The sequence below is a fragment of the Ischnura elegans genome, chromosome 10, assembly GCF_921293095.1.
Source record: "Ischnura elegans chromosome 10, ioIscEleg1.1, whole genome shotgun sequence".
Classification (NCBI taxonomy): Eukaryota; Metazoa; Arthropoda; class Insecta; order Odonata; family Coenagrionidae; genus Ischnura; species Ischnura elegans.
In genome coordinates, this window is record NC_060255.1 from 45,554,814 (window position 1) to 45,577,244 (window position 22,431).

At 37.9% G+C, this 22,431-nt stretch overlaps 1 protein-coding gene across 3 annotated transcripts in view; it reads right to left on the bottom strand.

Annotated features, from left to right (window-relative positions):
- LOC124166355 (leukocyte tyrosine kinase receptor-like) overlaps positions 1-22,431 on the bottom strand; it is a 550,686-nt gene that overhangs the window by 474,763 nt on the left and 53,492 nt on the right. The window contains exon 1 of one of the 3 annotated variants that reach the window (XM_046543834.1): positions 17,131-17,176. The exons of the other annotated variants lie outside the window; for them this stretch is intronic. The gene's annotated coding sequence lies outside the window, so the exon portion shown is untranslated. Of the gene's footprint in view, positions 1-17,130; positions 17,177-22,431 lie in introns of those variants that run through there. 3 annotated transcript variants of the gene reach the window in all.

Below are 22,431 nucleotides of genomic sequence, written 5' to 3' on the forward strand. Positions count from 1 at the left end.
AGGGGGAGGCAAGCCATGGTCTAGGGGGAGTGCAAACCATGGTCTAGGGGGGGCAAGCCAAGTTGTGAAATTTTAGCATAAGGAAAAGGTAAATGAAACCAACATTTTAAGAAAATTATAACAGTACCTTATGAGTTTATGAGATTATTTCCTTGCAAAATAGTTTTTTTTTGGTTACATAACTTATACTAATGCATATCATTTTTCGTGGGTTTAAAGAAAATTGGTTGAATACTTTCGTTTCAATTCAGTACTGATTTTGCATGAAGATTTTTGCGATTTATGCATCTAGGGGGGGGGGGGGGCAGCTGCCCCTCGCTGGGTACGCCCATGCACAGACTCTCATTTGCAACGATTAAAATAAGAGAAAAATCGCTTAACAATGCGAACCTTATCGCTACCGCTATCTTACATAAAACTTCGGGCTTCAAAAACAGACCGTACCAAAAATTTGATAGGAGTTAACTATTTGTAGATTCCTAAGGTTTATTTTCGTTCTTATTTAATTTTGGAGCCTCATGAATCAGAAAAGGCAAGGTCGTTGCAAAAATTATACAGGTGTAATCGCACTACCAAGTGGATGACAAAAAATATACAAGGAAATATATCAAGGAAAATAATGTAACTTAATTGTCTTCCATAAGACACAACACACACAGCAAATAGTTGCCATTACCAAGAGGTTACTACAAGCATCGAACAACACAACTCTCTCTCTTTTCTGTACATTACAGCAGAAGTGGAGGCTGGTGTCGGGGAGGAGAAAGAAAGTATATAGTCAATTCGGAATATTTTCAGTTTCGTCGCAAGTTTCAACGTTTTGAAACCTTAGAATATGAGTGAGGGGAATGAGACCATGACATACTGCGTGCATATTAGGTCGTTGCTCTAGTTGGCACGTTTGTACAAGCCTTGATAATGGCAATACTTGCTGAAAACTAGATCGGCCAAAGTTGATAAGTTTCACAGAGAGACAAAAAAGCATTTTATCCGTTAGTATGGTCACTAAGGGAGCATAGTAGCTTATCGTGTAAAGAGAAGCTGCTGTTTGAAGAGTGCCTGGCTCAGATTTCGTGTGAAGCTTACGGAAGCCCAGCGTGATAATGGAAGTGCGGGGGGACCCATGGAGAAGGACTGGCCCCCTACCCTGAATATGAGAATTTCACTCGCCTGTGGGTTAGTCCTGAGTTAGCCCTACCCTCACGTATCCAAACCAAATTTCGGTCTGAATCACTCAACGAGTGATGAACCCTTCACGACTTACGAGCAGGAGTCATAGGTCGGAAATTACGTGCATAAAATAAAGTTTTTAAATTATTAACAGGACAAAACCTAGCCTAAAACTTTGCTAAGCCGACTTACTTAGACTCCCTACGAGAGGTTAACGAAATTTTTACGCATGGTCTTTTAATTTAAATACATATTTCAACAGCATTACTACTAATACATCAAAACAAAATTGCGAAAATACAGTACAAGCAATGGTTATGGTATGCATTTATCGAATTATATATATATCATTATCATCATCACTGGTCAACAATCCTAGGATTGGTTTGACGCAGCTCTCCACTCAGTTCTCCTATCAGCTAATCTTTTCACACCTACGTATTTCTTCTCTTTCACATCTCTCTTTACTTGTTCCATATATTTTGTTCGGGATCTTCCTTTTCCATTCTTGCCTTCCACTTGTCCTTCGACGATTGTCTTCATCAGGCCATCATGTCTCAAGATGTAGCCTATAAGGATGTTCCGTCTTCTTATTAAGGTTTTCATGAGGCTTCTCTTCTCTCCTACCCTTCTTAGGACTTCCTCGTTACTAACTCGGTCGATCCATTTGATTTTCATCATTCTTCTGTAGCACCACATTTCAAAGGCCTCTATCCTTGCTTTCTCCGCTGCGGTTATTGTCCATGCCTCACTTCCGTATAGGAGCATACTCCAAATGTAGGTAGGTTCTTATAAATTGTTTCTTTACTTCCATATTTAAGTTTCCCGCTGTAAGCAGGTCTTTCTTTTGGTGAAATGCTCTCTTCGCCTGGGCTATTCTGCTGATAATTTCTTTCTTGCTTCTCCCGTCACTAGTTATCTTGCTTCCCAAATAACAGAATTCATCCACCTCTATCAGTTTTTGCCTCCCTATTTTAATGTTGGTCTTGACTTCTTAAAACGAGCGACTTTTTGCCGTCGAAGGAATATTTTTGTGGATTTGTTCAACAGTTATTTTTTTTATAATTCTGGTCGTAAATTCAGGTGGCCGTAATTCGGACGGCCATAGTTCGGGAAGAATCGGTGGTGGTCATTTTGACGCTATTTCACGCACGAGTACAACTCGCACGCGATCGGTGTCAACCAGTTGCTAGGATCCTTGTGGTCGGCGGGGACGGAAAATTAGCACGACGGAGTCAAAGGGGATTTAGTGCACTCTCTCGTAATTGGGAATCCTTCTCTTCCCCTATTTCTCTTTCCAACCCGTCGCGAGAGTTGAGGGGGACGGAATATTCGTCACAAACCATAACCCTTCCTCAACCCTTTCGTCACCCCATATCTATTCGGCAACGCCTACTCTGTTTTACCGGCGGACACACTATGATCCCGGGAGCGACTCTTCCCCGCCCGTTTCATCGGAGGTGGAAGTGAAATTGAGGGGTTCTTTGGCTGGTTACGATTGATAGCTCCTACGCACAAAATATACCGGGAGGTAAAAGCAGATTTTGAACAGACTATTTTCTAGCTTAAGCACTTGAGATAGAGATACATGGACATTTTGATTCATATTATTTTAGTATCCTACCGATTACGGTAGGTTTCCATGGAGTACTAAAGAAGTAATCTGGGAGCCTCCCTTTCCTTCCAGCACTGCCTTCTTCAATTTACAATAAGGCCTACTCCCTTTCATTCTATCTAAAATGCCTATTCTCTTCCTTCCCCTCCCTCGTTTACCTAACATTCTACCCTCTAACGCTGTTTTCAACATCCTCTCACCGCTAAGTACCCGCTCCATCCAAACCTTCCGTCTCCTCTGTATCTCATCTAAAAGTTGCTTCTCCTCACCCGCCATGTCCAGCACTTCGTTGTTACTCCTCCTCTCTGTCCATTTCACCTTCTCCATTCTTCTCCATACCCACATCTCGAATACCTCCAATCTTCTCTCGTCCTCCTTCCTTACTGTCCACGTTTCCGCACCGTAGAGAGCTATAGTCCAGAGCAAACTATTTTGATACATATCAGTTATAAAAATTTCAATTTCTAAATAGCGTATATGAATCACAATTACACAAGTATAATATTATTTTAAATAAATCAACGCTTACGAGATAATAATTTCCGGTATTGGTGGCGGTGGAGTAAAGTCCTCGCCTATCAAATAAGAGGTAGCGAGTTCAAATCTCGCCTGAGTATGTTGCCTAAATCCAGGATGCGGTACTGTTTTCGGTGGTGTGGGAATAAATAAAATTGATAAATGAAAATATTTCTTTACACTATTTCGTGTGAGCTATAAAGAAATTTCTCCTCAACACTTATTTGAAAAAGTAGCTTAATGCATCTTTAATGCTTCAATGTTGCTAATTTTAAAAGGTTTCAATCGTTATTCAAATTTTCATATACTTTAGCCATTTATTATTTCAACTACCAATCCAAAGAAACACATTTCCCAAAAAACACTCCAATTTCATAGTAATTGATTTTGTAAAAGTAATGTTTCGCAAGTATGTAACCGGAAATTATAAACAGCATGGAGGTTCTAGAACAAAAAGAATCCAAACAAAAGCACGTTTTATTTTCGGAATTATTATCGTTATTACATCTCTAAAAAGCATGGGTAAGTAGAGAAATGTTTCGTAAGCAAATAACCGCTAATTATGACAGTATAGACTTCACAAAAAACCATCCAAAAAAAGTATTTTCTTTTTTGGAAAAAGACTATGTAACATTATGTCTCTAAATGGCATAGGTAAGTAAGATATTCGATGTCCAAAATCCACCACTATCTCTCATTCTTACACGGGGACACATTATAATCTCGAGAACGCCATATCAACGCCGGAGGAAGGCGGTGAGAGACTGAAGACAATTGTTAGCTCGCGCGCGCAGCAGAGAAACGGGAATAGCTGGCGGGCGAGCCTCCAGAACGCGTCTCCGCCCGTTGCATTCATTTCCACGGAGATGGTCTCCTCTCTCGGTATCGCAATGGAGTGGGGAAAGAACAAAAATCAGAAGGAAAAAAACAAAACAATACGGAAAGGGGTGGGAGAATGCAGAGGGGAACGAAGGAAGTAGAACAAAAATAAGAAGAGAATTTTTAAAAACTGCAGAAAAATATTCCTACAAAAAGATATTAATCACAGAGAGTAAAACTCGGAGAGAGACAAAAATAAGTTTCATAATTATTTTATATTTCAAACCGTCACAATTATTTTATTTTTCGAAAAGATTTTCGGAAAGGACTGGCAGAAAAAGGCGGTCGGAAGATTTATTGAAGAAAAAAACAGGAGACGGGAGAAAGAAGAAAAAAAACAACAAAGCCATATTTCGCCATCGCGATGAAAAGTTGTCATGTTTACGGTTACGAGGCCCACGACCTCATTTCTTTCTTATTTTTTAATCTCCCCAAGTTTTCTTCGCATTTTAATGCCTGCGCGTGTATAGGATTGAAAAGTGTAAGAGCTCAAGAGAAAAGGTCAGCCTTGAATAATTTTCGAGAAAACATGATAATACGCTAAAATTATGACGTTTGTAATTAAATAATTCATGCATAATATTTGATAGTTGGTGGAAATCGTGTTCTACTTACATTCACTGATCTGGAGTATTAGGTACTCATTAGAAAAAAAAGTGTTGAAGGATGATTACTAATCGCATGTCTCTTGATTTTGATGCTATTTCATGCGCAGACATTGATTTTAAAGGCACATAATAACATTTAATTAAGCAGAATCAACCTGTAACTTATTTTATTATACCTTTAATATAAACTCGAAAAAATCTTTGAGCTTAATTGAACGAGAGCTTTGAGCGAGTTTCAACAATAAGATTGCGCAATCTCACCCATTTTGAGATTAATCGTTTCACACAATTATAATCGAAGTTCTTCCAACCTTAATTATTTAACGAGTCGATTGGGCGCTTGAATTCATCAAGCGGGTAATTAGTGGGGGTGGGAACATAGTTGTGTCACATATTTTCGAGTCATGTGCCCATAAGTGGTTTAATATTCAAAAATTTCCCCGCCGTTTTTTGAAAGGGTAAGGAACTAAATTGTTCACTGTTAGAAATATTTGTTATTTTCAATATAATTTTATTTGACGGATAATTGATTCTTTGATCCATTAAGTTAACCATTGACACATAATCGGAATAAGGTTTTAAAAATTTCAAGAGAGTGTTGATTATGTGGTTATTTTTCAACTGTTAAAGTCCATAAGCATTGTGATAAGCCACTCTTGAAAATACAACGCAGATTCTTAAGATAAATATATAAAGATATTCCACTTGCAAAAAGAATGTCCATAATGCAGTTTGTAAAATACTGAATTGTAACGATTCCTCTAATTTCTTTGGTCTTAAATAATAGTTATTCTCAAGATATTCCAATTTGCAAAAAAGATTTGGCATATTTGCTATCATAATCGTATCGAATTATCAAGTATACTGACACGTGCATTGAAAATACGCAATCCGATTGATTTACCTTCCAATCTTTGATCATCAACACTAAAATTCCTGGTCGACTATGTACGTGCATGCAAAATCCTATGTTATAACGATTCGATATATTTTAAGGAAAAGCATATTCGATATGCATCAATCGTGAGACTACATGCAAAACATATTACCTTTGGGAATTGTGAGGAATACCAAGATGTACCAAGCACCAAATTTAATTGGTCCAACGGATACACTATTCAACTTGTGCCAATGTTATGTATTTGTTATAATAATCGAATCCATTCTTCGATTATACTGGCATTTGTATCGTTGAATCCGCAATGCTATTGATTTAACTTACAGTCTATGGCTATCTTCCACATAATTATATTGGTCAACTATGTCCTTGGATGTAAAATCCTATATGTTATAGCAATACGATATATTTTAAGAAAAAGTAGATTCGATTAATACCGAACGTGAGACTATACACAAAATATGTTTCATTTGGGCATTGTGAGGAATACCAAGATGTACCCATTTGCCAAATTTCATTGGTGCAACGTATAAACAAATCAAGTTTTGCAAATTTGCGTATTTGATAGAATAATCGAATCGATCTTGCGATTACACTGCCATCTGTACTGTAAAATCCGCAATGCTATTGGTTTAATTTTCAGTCTGTGTATCTACTATACAATACCTGGCCAACTATGCCCTTGGATGTAAAATCCTATATGTTATAGCGGTTCGATATATTTGAAGAAAAAGCATATTCGATATATATCGCACGTTAGACAACATACAAAGCATATTTCTGTTGGGCAGTGTGAGGATTACCAAGATGTGCACATTCGCCAAATTTCATTGGTCCAACGGGTATACTTTTCAAGTTATACCAATTTGTGTATATGCTATAATAATCGAATCGATTTTTCGATCATACTGACATCTGTACGGTAAAGTCCGCAATCCCATTTGTTTAATTTTCAGTCTATGGGTATCTACTATTTAATACCTGGTCAACTATGCCTGTGGATGTAAAATCCTACATGTATTAGCAATTCGATATACTCTAAGAAAAAGTAGATTCGATATATATCGAATGTGAGACTACGTACAGAACTAATTTTCATTGGGCATTGTGAGGAATACCAATATGTACCAATTCACCAAATTTCATTGATCCAACGGTAAATCTATTGAAGTTATGCCCATTTACGTATTTGCTATAATAATCGAATCGATTTTTCGATCATAATTACATCTGTACGGTAAAGTCCGCAATCCTATAGGTTTAAAATCAGGTCAATGGGTATCTACTATTTAATCCTTAGTTAACTATGTCCTTGGATGTAAAATCCTACATGTTATAGCAATTCGATATATTTTAAGAAAAAGTAGATTCGATATATATCGAATGTGAGACTACTTACAAAATAAATTTTCATTGGGCATCGTGCGGAATATCAATACGTACCCAATCACCAAATTTCATTGATCCAACGGTAAATCTATTGATGTTATGCCCATTTACGTATTTGCTATAATAATCGAATCGATTTTTCGATCATACTGACATCTGAACTGTAAAATCCGCAAGGCTATTGGTTTAAAATCCAGTCAATGGGTATCTACTATTTAATCCCTAGTAAACTATGTCCTTGGATGTAAAATCCTACATGTTATAGCAATTCGATATATTTTAAGAAAAAGTAGATTCGATATATATCGAATGTGAGACTACTTACAAATTAAATTTTCATTGGGCATCGTGCGGAATACCAATACGTACCCAATCACCAAATTTCATTGACCCAACGGTAAATCTATTGATGTTATGCCCATTTACGTATTTGCTATAATAATCGAATCGATTTTTCGATCATACTGACATCTGTACTGTAAAATCCGCAAGGATATTGGTTTAAAATCCAGTCAATGGGTATCTACTATTTAATCCCTAGTAAACTATGTCCTTGGATGTAAAATCCTACATGTTATAGCAATTCGATATATTTTAAGGAAAAGTAGATTCGATATATATCGAATGTGAGACTACTTACAAAATAAACTTTCAATGGGCATCGTGAGGAATTCCAATATGTACCCAATCACCAAATTTCATTGATCCAACGGTAAATCTATTGAAGTTATGCCCATTTACGTATTTGCTATAATAATCGAATCGATTTTTCGATCATACTGACATCTGTACTGTAAAATCCGCAAGGCTATTGGTTTAAAATCCAGTCAATGGGTATCTACTATTTAATCCCTAGTAAACTATGTCCTTGGATGTAAAATCCTACATGTTATAGCAATTCGATACATTTTAAGAAAAAGTAGATTCGATATATATCGAATGTGAGACTACGTACAAAACAAACTTTCAATGGGCATCGTGAGGAATTCCAATATGTACCCAATCACCAAATTTCATTGATCCAACGGTAAATCTATTGAAGTTATGCCCATTTACGTATTTGCTATAATAATCGAATCGATTTTTCGATCATACTGACATCTGTACTGTAAAATCCGCAAGGCTATTGGTTTAAAATCCAGTCAATGGGTATCTACTATTTAATCCCTAGTAAACTATGTCCTTGGATGTAAAATCCTACATGTTATAGCAATTCGATACATTTTAAGAAAAAGTAGATTCGATATATATCGAATGTGAGACTACGTACAAAACAAATTTTCATTGGGCATCGTGAGGAATACCAATATGTACCCAATCACCGAATTTCATTGATCCAACGGTAAATCTATGGAAGTTATGCTCATTTACGTATTTGCTATAATAATCGAATCGATTTTTCGATCATACTGACATCTGTACTGTAAAATCCGCAATGCTATTGGTTTTAAATCCAGTCTATGGGTATCTACTATTTAATCCCTAGTAAACTATGTCCTTGAATGTTAAATCCTACATGTTATAGCAATTCGATATATTTTAAGAAAAAGTAGATTCGATATATATCGAACGTGAGACTGAATACAAAACATACTACCATAGAGTATCGTGAGGAATACCAAGATGTACCTGTTTACCAAGTTTCATTGGTCCAACGTACACACTTATCAAGTTATGCCAATTTGCGTATTTGCTATACTAATCGAATCGTACTTTAGACACTGCTGACATCTGTACTGTAAAATCCGCAATCCTATTGATATCCCTTCTATGGTCACTCCCTTATCCCTGCCTTCTCTAATATCCCCGCTTTCAAAATTTAGCCTATGTTCTTATATTGGTGACGTAGACAGACGGGATGCGTGTATTTCTTACGGGGGCCTAATACAAAAAGATATAAATTCAAATCGATGTATCTTCATTAGGAAACATAATTCATCTAAATAATTTATGTGTGCGCATAATTCATTTTTTTCCCTACATATTGTTAAAATTTTTATTTCCGTAACTATGTAAATAAGCCCAAAAAATGGCTCAATCGAATACAACCTTGTATCGATCATAACTTCGAGTCTAATCAATCGATTCGCCTGATTTAACTTTTGTCGGATGAATGACATTTTCAGTCGTATTTTGTATGACATTCATGTTCAAAACTTGATTAATAAAAAAGTTATTAGCGATTAAAGCGTATCCAAGGAGATTCGTATCGATATAACTCGCACATGAATCGATCGAGCGGAATGGTCATCATTGCAAAAGTTTACTATTTTAATAATATTATTACTCTGAAAATTTCATTCCTCTAGCTTAAACGGTTGCGAAGATATTCAAGATTGCATGCTCCACAAAAAAATGGCGACAATGATTTTTCGCTTGCAGGACATTTTTCGGAATTTAATTATGAATAACCCAAGAGGGTTACGGCGAAAGTAAGCTCAAACGTGAGGGTTCGGAGAACCCTCTAACGGTTTTTCTTAAAGATTCCAAATTTTCATATGGCACATGTCTCAACGCCGAAATCCAAGATTGAAAATTCGACCACCTCTACAATGGAAAGTCGAAATCGTTTATTCCTCGGAATTGTTTCGACATATGAAAATTTCGAGATAGCCAAAAAATCAACCAAAAAATCTAGTATCTTGCGTTTCAAGGAATTTGTCCTGTGATGATTGCAAGTTGGTTAAAAAAAATCCTAACGTAGTGCCATAAGGAAAGCATGGGGCACTTTCAAAAAATCATAAAAAATACTAAATATCAATTCATCGCAATGACAATCATACCAAAAAATCAACCGAAAAATCTTGTTTACTTCAAGGGAATGTCATGTTCCTCACATATTTAGAAATATATTTTAGAAGTGAAAAAGTTTTAGTCCCATAAGGCTCCCATGTTAATTCAAGTCGATATATCTCGAAAAGTTATCGACTTTTTTAAGATTTCAGATTTTTCCTCCCGATGAATATTTTTTTACTTTCACGTCCAATATTCCAAATACCCACACCTATCACAGTTTGGGCTACTAATTTGTGTCAATCACACAATCAATGAGTCAGTTTGCAGCTTTAATAGGGACGTTAACGAGTGGATGGGTGCTTGAATTCTTCAAGCGGGTGTGTAAGTGGTAGAAGATATGGTGGTGTCAATTGTAGCCTAGTCCTGGGTCCATAAGTTGGTAAAAAGTTCGAAATTTTCACCACGTAATGTTAAAGATTTTCGACATATTTTATGAAAACGCATATTCGATATAAATCTAAAGGTAGTCCATTCTCTTCATTAATTTTTATTGGGAAGTAAGAGGAATACTAATATGCACACACACTTCAAATTTCATTGCTCTAACTGAAATAGTTATGAAGATATGTCATTTTGAATATTTTCTACAGTAATCGAATCGAACTTAAAAAAAAGTAACATCTATTTTGAAAAATACGAAAATCTATTCATATTTTTATTACGTTATACATTTCTTTTCATTCTATTCATCGACTATCAATTAATTTCTCAACTATGCCCGTGGATACTAAATTCTATGTGGTATGGCAATTCGTTATATTTTAAGGAAACGCATATTGGATATATATCGAATTTGACGCAACATACAAAACATACTGTGCATAATGAGGAATACCAATATGTACCCATTTACCAAATGTCGTTCATCTACCTCAAATACTTATCATGTTATGTCAATATTGGTATAACTTCCAATGATTTAATCGAACTTTCGATTATATGCTGACATCTGTACAGTAAATTGCTCATAGCTTTTGGTTATAATTTCATTCTATGGTCATCCACTATCTATTTCCTTCACAACTATGCCCGTGGATGCTAAATTCTATGTGGTATAGCAATTCGATATATTTTAGGTAAAAGCAGATTCGATATATATCGAATGTGAGACTACATAGTAAACATATTTCCCCTGTGCATTATGAGGAATACCAATATGCACCCATTTACCAAATATCATTCATCTACCTGAAATACTTATCATGTTATGTCAATATTCGTATTTATTGTAATAATCGAATCGAACTTTCGATTATACTGACACTTGTACAGTAAAATGCGCAATGCTACTGATTCAAATTTCCTTCTGTGGTCTAACACTATAATATTCCCCCTCAACTTTGCCCGTGGATGTTAAATACAATGTATTATAGCAATTCGATATATTTTAAGAAAACGCAGATTCGATATATATCGAATATGAGACTACATAGTAAACATATTTACACAACACATTATGTGTAATACCAAGATGCATCAATTCACCAAATTTCATTGGTCTAACAGTAATACTTATTAAGTTATGGCAATTTACGTATTTAGTAAAATAATCGAATCGAACTTTCGATTATACTGACATCTGCACAGTAAAATGCCCATAGCTATTGATTAGAATTTCAGTCTATGGTCGTACACTATCTACTACCTTCTCAACTATGTCCGTGGATGCTAAATTCTATGTGTTATAGCAATTCGATATATTTTAAGGAAAGGCAGATTCGATATATATCGAATGTGAGACTACATACAAAACATATTTCCCCTGTGCATTATGAGGAATACCAATATGTACTCATTTACCAAATTTCATTCATCTACCTCAAATACTTATCAAGTTATGTCAACATTCGTATTTGTTATAATAATCGAATCGAACATTCGATTATTCTGACGTCTGTACAGTAAAATGCTCATAGCTATTGATTAGAATTTCATTCTATGGTCGTACACTATCTATTACCTTCTCAACTATGCCCGTGGATGTTAAATCCTAAGTATTATAGCAATTCGATATATTTTTGGAAAACGCAGATTCGATATATATCGAATGTGAGACTACATACAGTACGTATTCCCAGTGTACTTCATGAGAAATACCAAGATGTACTCATTTACCAAATTTCGTTGGTGTAACGAAAATACTTATCAAGTTATGCCAATTTACTTATTTGGTATAATAATCGAATCGAACTTTCGATTACACTGACACCTGTATGGTGAAATGCGCAACTCTAATGATTCAGAATTCTTTTTACGATCATCAACTATTTAATACCACCTCAACTTACCCCTTCGATGCTACATACTATGTGATATAGCAATTCGATACATTTTAATAAAACGCAGAATCGATATATATCGAATATGAGACTACATACAAATTATATTTTTACAGTGAATTATGAGGAATACTATGATGTACCAAATAACCAAATTTTATCGGTCTATCAAAAATATTTAAGAAGTTATGCTACTTTACGTATTTGGTATAATAATCGTATCGAACTTTCGATTATGCTGACCCCGGAACTCTGAAATACGCAATTTCATTGGTTGGTATTCCATTTCTTGGTCTTTCTCAATGTTAGCCCGACACCTCTGTCCCCATTTATGAATATTCCAAGTACTTATTAGCATTCGATAAAATACAATAAAACGTAGATTCGATATATATCGAAGGTGAGCCCACCAGCAGTAGTATGTTTAACATTGCTCCGTGAAGAATACCATGATGTACCATTCCTGCAAATTTCATTGGTCTACCTGTAATACCAACCAAGTAGTGCAAATTCACGTTTTTCAATGGCAGTATAGGTTCGCCGAACAGGCAATGGCGGCCCTTATATCACACTCATATACCCATCCATGGTGCATGAGGCCTAAGATAATAATTTGAAAACAAAAGAGCAATGCATTTCGAAGAATGGACCGCGATGGTTGATTGGGTATCGTCCCATACTTATCGTATTTCTCCCGTCTACTGCCATGCTCCCTCCTATAAGGCGATGCGTGTCTTTCTTACCGAGTCCGACCTCAAGCCGTTTGGCGGGGAGGAATGGCGGCGATCGCCGGGAAGCCAAAAAAATAATTTGGGAAAATTTCAAAATGAAATAATTCATTAACTATTACAATACCTAATTAAAAAAGAAAACCCAAAGTCTACCGAATAGGTAGGCTTGTGCCAACATCTTCGCGAGCTACATAGCTTAAGTTTTGTTCGCCAGCTCTCAAATCGAAATCACATAAGAACGCGTGTAAATCGATATCTCGAAATCGGCTCGACTTAGAAGCTTCTAACCCATGCCAAAAAAATCGGCCAAAAAACTAATGTTTCCCATTTGGATCTCGTCCGCGTGCGGCGATTTAAAGTTGGTCATATCGCGAATTTATTTTTTTTCCATAAGAGCCCATGTTAAAGTAGATCGATATATCTCGAAAAGTATCGCACTTTTTGGCATTTTCAGATTTTTTCTCCCGATGAATATTTTTTTAGTTTTTCCACAAAAAATCTCAGCTCGATAGGCCCGGTAGTTTGGGCTGCTAATTATGGTCAATCACCCAATCAGTGAATCAGATTTCAGCTATTATTGTGTAATGTCCTTAGAAATCAAGAATACATAATAAAATGCCGAAAAGGCTGGTTAACCAAGAATAACCGTTTTCATGGTAACAGAAAAGTGGATCCCAAAAAAATGTTTGCGTTTCCATAGCGCAGTAGCTAAGGAGTTGCGACCCCATGTTTATGGACGAAACATGCTTAAAATTGTCTCCTGTACCACATCCTGAAGTATTGCCGATTCCTCCCTAAACATACTGTATGTACCACGCAAGGTCGATCCTTGAGGACGAAAAATAGCCCAGAAGCGGTGAAGCACTCGCCTATAAGTTTAGGACGTCATGAATTTATCTGTGAAAAGCTTAAGACCTAAGAGCTTTTGCTACAATAATTTGAGAAGTAGGCGACGGATTGTAAAAGGAAAAATACGATTCACTTCTTTTTGTATGAAAAATTAAACCTTGTTTTTCCACAGAATATTTTTATTAGCACATTACCACATTATTCATTCAAGAAGGTGTTTAGCGAGAAGTGACGTTTCTTCGGAGAATGGAGAAAAAATGGAGATGAAACGTCACTTCTCGCTAAGCACCTTCTTCAGTCCTTACATTATTGTAATTTTAAACCTGAAATTCTACATTTAGAAAGTAAGGGTACAAGACTGGATGTTTTTGAGCAATTCGAAATTGTACAAAGTGATTTGAATACACTTATGAATGAGCAAGTGTTTTTCACCCACTCCCCTCTCCTAAAGATACCCTTCACCAAAACAAATGGTGAAATTCTTTCCTCACCCACGCCTTAAGTGCCCCAACATCCACGGGGTGTTTCCCGTCCGCCCATCCTCTCTACGCATTTGACCATTTTCTATTGCTGGCAATTTCCCCCCCCCCCCCCTTGTACCCCCGCTAACTTTCACTCCTTCTCAGCTAACCCAAAGGGACTCCTCACCTCGCCTTTTTCCTGCGTCGCTACTTACTCCTCTCACTTTCCAAAGACACGCGGCCTCTTTTTACCCTAAGCCCCCCTTTTTTTCACTCTTCTCGACACCCCCTCCTCCTGTTTTGCTATGGTCTTCCGCACGTGTCGTCATTTTACAGTTATGACCAGAACCCTCCCTCCAACGTGGGTTCTCCACATCCCGTAGTTGTATCTTTCCCCATTGTCTATACTCTGTACACCCGTTCCCACCCCCCCCCCCCCCCCCATCCTCAAAGATGTCAAATCCTCTCCTTCTCCAATACTCTCCTCTCTCAAGGGTATAAAAGGGATCTTCACATGTGTTCAAGCGTCTTGTACCAGATGATGGCTCAGTGAGCCGAAACGCGTTGTACGCATTAAAAATTCTTGTGGAAAAGTGCTACGACCTTTCATTTACTTAAATATGCCCAACTATTTGGTGGAACTATATAAAAATCCGCTGCCGTGGTTGGATCGATAGCATCAACAGGGCCTTTTTGGGATTTTCGAGGCTAAATTCGTTTTTCTTTTTACACCTTCATCGATTTAACGCCACACGTTACGACTGACGATGCTGTAATATGCAGAACCGCGTAACATCCTTCGACAATTCAGGATATTCATGCTCGTATACAAATACGGTTTCGCAAATCCGAAGAGAAAGCACCGAAACGATTAGAGTGCAAAGTGAAAATGTTATCAAACTCTTCCAGCCGAGGACAATGTATCTTTCCACTCAAAACAGTCCCATTCCATGAAATCGATCGCTACCGCATAACTGATTCCGAATACGCGTTCAACCACCGCTGCGCAGATTCCTCGGCCCGTTTTTTCTGTTGCATGGGGTACAAAAAAAATGGAAGCAGATTGGACGATGTAATCACAAGAGACAACGTGATCTTCCCAATTTGATCTCAGTTTCAAATGGAATCCTTTTTATTTTAAATAAGTTGCGAACATTACGAGATTTCAACGCGCAGCACAGAAGAGAAAAGTGCTACGACTTAAGCTAATCTACTGGTTGAAGTAGGTTTACGTGGAGGATTTTACGATTCATCCAGACTCTTTATAATCCCTTTAATGACTATAAAAATTAAAATTATTACGATTGAAATAGAGTCATCATTTTAATAAATTTAGTCGTTCGAAAAACTATTATTAAGTTATTCGATTTATCTATTGCATTGATGTTAAGAATTCATCTTCTACAATACAAAAAATATTAGTACTTCGGATTCAAACACCCCCACTACTTCCGCGCATAATTTTAACCTACTTTCGGCTACGGAGCCACGTCTTTGTCAATCCTAAACGGTGAGTCCAACTTTGAATCTAAAGAGAGAGGCAACCTCGCCACGGAGCCCGAAAAAAAAACACTACGACGGCCCTGCGTGTGCGAGAACGTGAGTTTCCTCAGTGCATTCCATCCGCTAGGGCATTTGCGCCAGGAGTTTGACTCCATTCTCGCTAGCCCGACCGTCCCAGCGCGCGATCGTTGAGGACGGACGCGGCAGCGTATGTTTGAGGGGTGCAGGATTTTACCGACCCGACCACATAAGTAAAGTGGGGCTCGAGGGCGTCTACATATTCCTGGAAACTATAGTGCGTAGGTGCGTACAGGCCTGGGGAGTGCGGTGGCGTTTAAAAGGCAGAAAGAAAACCCGCTTAAAAACAAAATACGAAACCCGTGCGAAAGTTTCGCACTTACACGCTATCAGGGAATAAGTACGTAATAAACCGCTGTAATTGGGTTTTAAATAGAGAAGGAGGTGAATCATAAAACTCTTTTTTATACCTGTCTTCTAGAAAAAAAATACAAAACATATTAATACAATACAGGCAAGAGAGTTTGGTACTAGTAAAAACAATCATGATGCCTGTTACAAATAACGGCACGCAATTTAAATAGTTTTTAAACAAAATATTAGATTTAACAATGTAAGGGTTTATAAAGATTTTCTTTAAACTAAGAATAAAAAATGTGTGGAGCGAGCGAGTAATCGATATGGAAAAATCGATACTTTTAAGTCAAATTAATGGGTAAACAGTGAACTTTGAGATAGTATTTTTCGTCAGAAGCCGGTGATTCAACGTTTAAAATGATACCTCATTTATCACCCTACGTTCAGTATTAACGGAACGTGTAAGGAATGACAGATAAACACTTTTCTGAAATGATATGATTTATTTAAAAAAACTGTCGTTAATGAATTCCCCCGAATTATGACCGACTCAAGGAAAGTAAGAGGAAGCTTCATTTTGTTAAAAATATTAAATAACCGAGGAACATATTTGTCATCGTAACTCATTTTTCCCTATCATCTAGCAAATTCTATAAATGTATTAAGCCTACAACGCCGAGTCATAGGCTTTCGAAAAGGCTATGGAGTTTGAAACGGTGGAAATTATACGAAAAATCCACAAAGACAAAAATCATTCCCCTTGACCACGGAAATTTGAGTACGATACCGGACAAGGTGGTGGTATGGACAACTGAGTATGTTTCATAAGCAGTTTCAACGAAGGGGAATGACTCAGTACTGGCTAAAGCACTCGACAGGAAGTCGGGATACTCTGGTTTCGACTCCCGGTAATGGCGAATGATTATTTTTTGTGGATTTTTCGCATAATTTGAACATTGCCGGTGACGCCGTGAAGTTATCACCATGGCTAGTGCCGGTTGGTAATTTGGTGGAAATCATATTCACATGGGATAGGGAAGACAGTTTGGGTACGTTATTACCTTGGCCCCGGAGGTAGCGGTGGTCTTCAAGAAGGTGCCTTGAATCCGTCTCTCGGGAGCTGCTCTTGTGGCGTCGAGCACTCGACGAGAGCCTCGCCAAAACAAAAATGCCCAATGCTCGCGAGACAACGCCGCTTTCTTGGGCCCATTTTCCCCAGGTATCATAGGCCCGTATTGACTGGTGCCATGCCCGGTACTCTGGCGGAGGATTACACCACCCGCCCGATTGCTCTAACGACACCTTCCTAGTGAAGGACGGCTCAGTTTTCCTGGTATGGTCTTTCGAGGAGGCGACCAACGGCTGAGTCATTTGCGCCATGAGGGAAGGCTATGGAAGGAAGGGCGAAGAAAAACCCGGCATCTGCATTGGCCTGCTCAGGAGAGGGCGCGCGGCGAAATGTAGCGTTAGAAAGCCCTTGGGGTGTCATCGACACCTCAAAGAAAACATTTTTTTCTCTTTCCTTGGAATAATATGGCTATGTTGTGTTCTTTTTTAAATATATTCGCCGAATTAAGTCGATACCAACTATTTACTTCTACACTAAAGCAATAAATATAACAATTGGAGAAAAATATTCAACTGAAGTTTTCTATGTTATTTGACATTTGGTTACATACCTATTTGATGAAACTTTACAACATTGGGTTTCAAGGCATGTAATATTTTATTGAACATGCTGAATGTAATGTTCAACATGCTGAAATAAAAAAAAATTAGCTCTCATTTAAGGAAAAATCTCGGGGGAAGTTCAATGGTTCGGAAAAGGAACGTGGAATGGCGCGTGGGGTGAAGGTAACAGTTTAACTCGTTCCGATCCTGAAGCGTAATGAAATTTTGATGGGAAACTGGCAGTATTTTGTCATAATGTATGAGACTTGAAGGTATAAGAACTAGTAACACTGTAGATACAACAATAGACATACATTGTATCGAAGAAGAACCATGGAGTGTAATTCTGCACCCTGCGTTACCTCCACCTTACCCTTACCTACCCTTGCACCTCTCCGGGGTTAACAAAAGGCGCCAAGGAAACCACAACTTAACATCCTATCCGACGGACGTGGTGTAGCGCTTAAAACGTCAACCAAATTATATTCAAGCAGGGATCGAGTAGTCTACGAAAATTCTCAAGTTTCCATGTAGGCTTCCGCGGAGATTCTGACGGTAGGCAGCGATTCTTTCGGATTTCCTTCCGCATCGATCCATTTTCCAGGGCAATTTTTCGCCAACGCTCCTGTTGGCGAAACTTTTCCTCATTAGAAGAAATGAGATGGACCACACTTCAGTGTGCATGAGGAAGCCAAAAGAAATTTTGGCAAAATATTACCCAGAAAAATGGATCAACGCGGATCGAAACCCGGAAGAATCACTGCCTACTATGAAAATTCACTGCCATTGCCGCTATGTGAACCCGAGCCCACGGATTGGGAAGTCAATACTAACTACCACACAAACCCGACCCCCCTCATTCACTTTTCCTCTGAGTGACTGTCTTAAAAATCACATAACGATCCCCTGATTAGCACTGCTTTAAATACAAACGCCCTCCATGCCAACACAGTTCTCTTAACTGATATCCTTATTACTTGGTTCGTTTTTTCTCTAATATCTGGCTAAATAGTTGAAATCGTCTAATTTAAACTCTAGCATGTCATTCCTTGCTCACGACGCTCTATAAATTCGCAAAATTTCGATCTCTTGGGCGCTAGAATGGCGTGGAAATTACAATGAGATACCAGGAAATGACGAATGTTAAGGAGATTCCACCGAGGACATCACAACTCAAAATACGGGACTGGTTTCAACCATGCACGCAGCGTATAATTTTCCGGGTGCGGTCCCATCACTTCACTATCTAGAGCTGGAAAGGAACAAAATAAAAACGTGCCCTTTTAACGGAGCCCTAATGGAATAAGGAAACTTGATGGGAGAATGCTGACCGTGAGTCGCGTTTGGACAGTGGCAGGTCCAAAGAGATGCAAAGAGGGTTTTGGCATCCCCATCACCGCCAATCTAGACTAGGTAAAGTGGTAATTTTGTTCGGACCCCCACTACTGCTGGGAGGTTACCCCCAAGCCTCTCACCTAACACTACCTTGCCCCAATTGTGCAACCAGCGCTGCGGTTGGATATTTACATACTTACTCCGAAATCTCCACGAAAATGACATATTTTATGTTTCTCTGTAGGTATTCCTTCATGTTAGAATGTAGGTTTCCGCGGGTATTGTCTGCATTTCTTCATGGTTTTCTTCCGCGTCAGCTCGTCCGCGTGACCTTTGATCTGAAGACGCTGGCAGGATATCCAACGAAACTGCTGTCTATAAACAAGCTGACGCGGGAGAAAATCCTGAAGAAATGCAGAGGTATTCCTTCAATTTCCAATCGAATTTTCTGGCAGTACGCAAAACCAGAAGAACACGACAGTGAGTATCATCTATTACCGGAACATTTCCCATTTCCAATCACAACTATAAATGTGCTACCAATGCTATTAATTTCCTGCACTATCTATAGTTACCTGGATACAGTCCCCTCACATCCTTTTTCCTCGTTAGGCGAAATGAGATCAACATGTAACTTTTTAAAAACTTCTAATTACAAATGGAATTAGAATTATTAAAGAGAATATTTGTAACTCATACTTAATTAGTGATATAGTGATTTATTCTCGTTACATGCATAATTGAATTTCTACATGGGGTCATTAATTTTTCTTTCGAATTTAAATGTATTTTGCAATAAAAATGGCACGGGATTGCCAAATTTTTCGGTCGATAGTCGATGAAGAAACGTCGTCACTATGGTATGATTTTTGGAGGTGGAGACCGACAGCTTAAGTTATTAGCGACCCTAGGGAAGGCTAAGGAAGAAAAAGTGGAGAGAAAACCGGCGCCTCTGCGAAACTGCCGCCGCCGCTACTGGGATTTGAACACGGGTCCACGGGGTGGAAAGCTATCTCTCTAACCACTAAAGCCACCCGACACCCACCATTATAATTGTATACTTAGTAACTTTCACGAAAAATGACATTAACGAGGTTTCACCGGGGAACAAGCTTCATAAATTCAATCGAATTTTCTAAGGGCTCAGAACAGGCGATTGACACGGTGTTCTCCATCACCCGTTTCCTAGAAATCTCTCCTTTTCCCATCTCAACCCTAACCACTATTAGCGTTTTCTACTTCAAGACAATGGCCATCACTTCGTTCCCAGAAAGTTCCTCCTTTCCCATCTCAACTATGACCGCTACTGAGTTTCTCTAACGTGCATAATTGCCGGGATACGGTCCCCTCTCTTCTTTTTTCCGAGGCAGAGGGTAACGAAATAAAATGATAAAACACGAAGGAGGCCCTTTAACGAAGTGAAAATGGAAATACCTGAACGATACATGAAACTTGGAGGGAGAACACCATATCGGTTGCGGCAGGATATTAGGATGGGGGAAGGGTATGATAGATTCGATAGGCATCCCATTTAGGACCCCATTAGAAGGGCGTAATTTTAAATTTTCATAAATCTCGTTAGTTTCATTTTTTGTTATGGCTCCTGCTAACTCAATTGCATCCTCTGAGGGAGCAAAAAAATACGAAGGACAAGACACTGAACATGATTTCATTCCTGGAACCTCCTTATCAAATCACAACCCTAAGTGGTGGACCGGTCTTGGAAATCTTAATATCGGTTGCGGTCGGGTATTTCTATACTTTGAAGTCTTAATAAAAATGGCAATGACTTGGTTTCTCTGAGGTGACTCCTTCATAAATTCAATCACATTTGCCGAGACTGGCGCACAAAGAAAGAAGCACCGGACACGGGACATAATCAACTCTCGGAATATTCTCCATTTTCCGCCGCTGCTATTCATTACCTGTACTGCCTGCAATTGCCTTTATGCGTGACCCTCGCTTCTCTATTCTGGACTATATAAAGAGGGATTCATAAAATGGAAGTGAAAATAACCCAAAACAATTTTTAAAACCCTGAGAAAGTCAATTGGAGTAATAAAATATAAAGATGTCGTATTCAAATTGTAACCAAAATATTTGTCCTCACTGATAAGAATATCTAAACGAGCGTGAAAACAATGGTTTATTTACTAATGTTACTTCCAGAAATCTAGAATTGAAAGATCATTATTTCTACTTGCATGGTGGAAATAGTGATATTTGAAGCTCAAAAGTTGAAATATTCATTAGATTGATTTTTCAGTGCAAGCAATAAAAGCATTCAATTGGATTTTCCGTAGTACATGCAATACGAAGGACAAGACACATTCAATCACCGAATTCTCCTCTTCCGTCAAAGAAAACTTAATGTCGCACCGAAGTAAACATCCTCTACTGCGCATAAATTCGGAGACACGCTCTCATAACTTCTCATTTTTATACTAAAGAAGAACGAAATTTTAAATAAGATACACAAAATATTTTTTACTTACTTACTTACTTACTTACTCCCAGGGCCATACATATCTAAGTAGATATTTGGCCGCACCAACAATCCTCTTCCATCTATCTCTATTTCCTGCGTCCTCCTCGGTCGCTCCTAATCGCTCCAGGTCTACCTTCACTTGGTCCCACCACCTTCGCCTTGGTCTTCCTCTTGGCCTTCTTCCTTCCGGATTCCTCATTATAACTTGTTTTAAATGATTAGTGTGCTCTCTTCTCAAAATGTGCCCAGCCCATCTAATTCTTCTACATTTAAACTCGCACACTACATCTGGATCCTTGTATAGCTCTCTTAATTCTCTATTGTGTTTTCTCCTCCACTCTCCTCCTTCAGAGATTGGTCCATATATTTTCCTAAGGATCTTATTTTCAAAAACAATTAATTTTCTTTCTTCCTTTTTATCCAGTTTCCAAGTTTCACTTCCATATAACAGTACGGGTCTTATGATTGTTTTATATATTCTGATTTTAGATAAAAAATATTTTTTACCCTTACGAATTTTAAATGCAATAAGGATAAAATAGAGAGCGATATTCATCCTTAAACTTTCTTCCGTTATCTCGATTTTTGTACACTCATGAATATTATCCCTACTGGTGCATGACGAGATTTTATTAATAGTAGTTTTTATTTATAGATAACATGGAGAGCTCATTCTTTAGATAGACACAGTGTAAAAAGTGCCATAACGATATAAAAATTTGAAATATAACGAAATAAAATACAATAAATTTATTTTGCGGCATAGATACCAATTTAAAGGTACAAAATCGTAAGTATCGGAGACACGGCCCACCATAGAATTCTCCTTTCCCCACCAAAATCCTAAATGGAGGACTGCTTTTAAAGT